This window comes from Alosa sapidissima, chromosome 19 (genome assembly GCF_018492685.1).
Source record: "Alosa sapidissima isolate fAloSap1 chromosome 19, fAloSap1.pri, whole genome shotgun sequence".
NCBI classification, from domain to species: domain Eukaryota; kingdom Metazoa; phylum Chordata; class Actinopteri; order Clupeiformes; family Clupeidae; genus Alosa; species Alosa sapidissima.
Window position 1 is genome coordinate 20,418,096 of NC_055975.1, and position 4,385 is coordinate 20,422,480.

Genomic DNA, 4,385 nt, shown 5'->3' on the forward strand with positions numbered 1-4,385 from the left:
AGTTTTTTTTTTTTTTTGCTTTTGCTTTCATGCCACACACCTTTATAATGTTTTCACAGCGGCAGATGAAGACAGTGTGTTTTTATTATTCCCAGGCTAATCAAAAAGGAACTACGCAGGTTTTCTCTTTGAATAGCTCAGGGGCATCTCCCGTCACACCGGCAAACGTCTTTAGAAGATTCCCGGGAATAAAGATGACTAATGTTGACAGCTTTCCAGTTCCACACACACACACGGAGCTCTATTATCTTTCTTTCTGGGTCCTGTGTTGTTGCTGTTATGACAGAAAAATTCGGCTTTTGTCATTTCCTGTCATGGTCTCCTGTTGGAAGAAGCCTGGGGACGCACAGACGACAAACCAACTCAGAATGTTGGAGCTCTGCCGTAACATACGGGTCTCTGCTTGGGAAAATATGGTGTCCAACAGCTGTTTTAACAAACTTCCATGACGCAAAACCAAGCGTCTATCTATACCTGAATGTTACATGCCTAAAACTGTACCAGTGAACAGTTCTGTCATAACTTACGGACCTTCTGCTTGGGAAAATATGGTGTCCAACAGCTGTTTTAACAAACTTCCATGACGCAAAACCAAGCATCTATCTATACCTGAATGTTACATGCCTAAAACTGTTCCAGTGGACACAAGAATGAAGCAACAATTTCCAGCACCATGTCAGAACTCTACACTAATCAGAACGGATGTTAATAAGTCAGAACACAGTCGGTCAGTCAGAACTGATGTTACTAAGTCAGAACTCTACATAGCCAGTCCCAACGGATGTTGTTAGTGTAATTGGACTGCACTTCTATCTCTCGCTCAAATGTTCCCTCCTGTCAGGATTCCGCATTGATTTTCAGGACTGTCGGATCTCTTTTTTGTATTCTCAGTGTGATAGCAAAAAAAAACAAAAAACTGTCAGCTCATAGTGTGGAACTGCACTGCAGTGGAGACACATTTGGCCCATTAATTCCCCTCCTCCCCATAAACAGCCATCTCTCCTACATTTTCCCCAGATGTCGGGGGAACACGAGTTCATTAGTGGGGGTCAATAACCCGAACCGCGCAGCTTCACGGGGGCTTTTCAGTTCCTGCCGCGTAATCCCCGCGGTTATCAGTTCAAGGCGACCCCGAATGAGAACCATGTGAGCGGTTTCGGGGGCAGAGGCAGACCTGCGCGTCTCTCTCCTGTGGCAGAGAGGGGTGACACAGGGCAGAGCACACGGACTGAACATGTTCCAATCTGGGTGGGTGCACTGGGGGGTGTTCTTTATTGCTGTTCCTCCCAGTTTTTGTCTGAGAAAGCAGGGAGTGGGGCATATGTGGTGTTGGTGTGTGTATGGGAAGACAAGATGGTGAAAGGAACGAGACGGATGGAGAAAAAATCAAGGAATAGGACACAGGAAAAAGAGTATGTGTGTGCTTACATACAGAAACATATGTGCGTCTTACCACATTGTTTGTCTTCCCTGATTATAAATTAATGTGTTGATATGTTTCTATGGTCTATGCTTTGGCAATACTATTTTCATTTAAATTGTCATGCCATTGAAGCAAATTGAATTGAGAGAGAGGGAGAGATGCAGAGATGTACTGGCCCTTTAAGAGTGATCTCTTAGGGGCCAAAGCAGAGGTCACACAGAGGCCATGGATGATTGACATGGCTGCATGCTTAATTTACCTGTTCACTGTTCACACACACACACATTTTCACAGCCATGTTATATGTTTACAGCCATCACATCACATTTGCATCAATTTACTCATTTATCCCCCAGGGTTGATTGAGGAAATTTAAATTAGGCAATGCTTCCTGCTCTGAATTGTGGGCACGTCATGTTGCAGGATCATTCCACCCGACTTGCCCATTCCCCCTAAATAATCTCATTCATGATATTTTGCAGTAAATATAACAGAAGCTATGTAGGCTATTCCACAATTCACATATTAAACATTTGCAGAAAAATATGATTCTCTGCCTCCTGGTTCTCTTTGGGGAGACGACTCCAGAATGACAGCGGTGCAGGCGAGGCTCACTCCCCATGGGTCTCGTCAACACAACAGCCCAGATGCTCACGGGGTCAAACCTGCCCCTGCAAGCCGGTGAAGATGACAGCGAGCTAGCAGGGGAGCTGCTCATCCCAGAGTCTACTCTCTCTGCTCCCAATTTACCAGCCTCTCTCTCTCTCTCTCTCTCTCTCTCTCTATCTCTCTATCTCTCCACAATGACAGCCATTTGTGTCGCATCCAAAGATCTTTCATGTTCCCTGGACGACTGGAAGTTAATTAAGGAGATCTTTTTTGGCTGCCGGCGGGCGAGCTCTGACAGGCCCTTTCTGAGCGGGATGGGGGTATCGCTTGTGTCTGGCAACGCCACTGAAGCTGTATGAAAAAATAAATAGATGAGTCACTGTCGGGGTTGCGTCGGGTAGTGCGTTGCGTGCAATGGGGTGATGAGTGAGCTGAATGAGTCTCCACTGCTCGAGCCACAGTTCAATCAGTCAGTGGGGTGATGGTCTGCCTCACTGACAGCAGATGCAATGAGGATGAGTCGAGGATTCAGTTCCTGGGTGATTTAAGACCAACAGGCCGACAACCATTGCGTTGTTTTTTTTTTAAATATGCACGTTTTCTGAGAATGTGATGACACTCAAGGTTATCTCTTATGAAAGGGCTGTAGAGGAGAACCATCTTTCATTATGGAGGTCCCTTGTGTCTGTGCATAATGTGTGTGTTGTTAATGAGTGTAGTTGTGTGTATCTGTGTGTGTGTGTGTGTGTGTGTGTGTGTGTGTGTGTGTGTGTGTGGTGTGTGTGTGTGTGTGTGTGTGTGTGTGTGTGTGTGTGTGTGCGCGTGCGTGCGTGTGTGTGTGTGTGTGTGTGTGTGTGTGTGTGTGTGTGTTTGTATGTGATATCACTGACAGAGAGTGATGCCTTGTGTCCAGGGTGGTTATAGCGTGCAGAAAGTCGAAGCCAATCTGTGCCTGTCCCCATATGCGTCACAGACAAGGTGACCCACGCTGAAATTACTTTATCAACCATAAGAAATGCCAGAAAAAAAGGACTATTAGGGGCATTCATGCTTTCTGTGGTTTCCACGGAAACCAGCTGCTCAGCAGGAAAACTGGAAAATCACCATCAGGCGGAGAGAGAGCTACTGTATGTGCATGTCTGTGTTTTTGGAAGTGGGGATGTATTTTGTGTGTGTGTGTGTGTGTGTGTGTGTGTGTGGAGTAGAGCTCAACGGGGGTAACATCCGCCTCTTCTCTTCAAAAACGGAGATTAAGCCCCATTGAGAGCAGAGCAGTCCAAAGAAGCTGCTTAGCGCACATGGGTCAACACTGCTGCTGAACGTGTTGGTTTAATGTCCGAGCATCTGAAGCTTTTGGAAGCTGACAGCGCTGTTTTCACCACAAGTTGGAAAGGGGGGGGGGGGGGGGGCTTGGCCAGTCTGAGTTTGGGTTGGTGGTGGAGAGGTGAGGGTGGCGGTGTGTGTGTGTGTGTGTGGGGGAGGGGGGTTGGCTGTTGGTGGGTATGGGTAGCTGAGGCTGCTGTTATTTGGCTATGCACTCGCCTGTGTGCCCAAGGATCGACCACTTCCACCCCTGGCACCATCGGTCGGTCTACTGGAAGCCGAGACCCGTCTTTCTTTCCACTGGCCCTCGACAGACTAAGCAGTCATGGACCTGATGAGCCTATTAGACTAATTCAAGTGATTTAACATGCTGCAGCACCCCACCCACCCCCTTCTTCGTCTGGGATTTGGAGTTGGCTTTGGAGGAGCGCGCGTCCACTGTGTTATTAGCAGCTAATCCCTTCGCAGCTCCAAGCGTAGTCCACCCCAAACTGGGCTTCGTGGGGGCCGCTTGCCTCAGGACCCGCAAGCAGGTTGGGAAAAGTCGAACCGCTCGAGGAGGGGCCAAACGCACGTCGAATGGCACGAGGAACACACCACAGACTCACAGACAGTAGCGAAGTCAGCATGTCTCACTGTCTCCCTTCTCCATGTTTCTCTATCTCTCTCTTTCTCTTTCTCTCTCTCTCTCTCTCTCTCGAACAAGAACGAGAGAGAGGAGCATGTGTGTGATTGGAGAGGAGAGGAGAGTTAAGGGGTGGGGAGGGTGTTGTTGACCTGACCTAAACTGACTCTAAAGCTGGTATCAAATGCTGTTCTCTGTAGCCTTAAAATACCCCTGATGGAGGCCACAGGATGCTAGACTGATGACATGAGAGGGTGGCGTCTGAGTATAGAAGGGTGGGAATGGTGTGTGTGTGGGGGGGGCAGTTTTCTTTTTTTTCTGGAGGTGGGGGGTGTAATGGGAGGGGATGCTGGGGGGTGGGGGGTTGAGCAGCTGTACAGACACAGACCCTGAGATGGTGGCCGA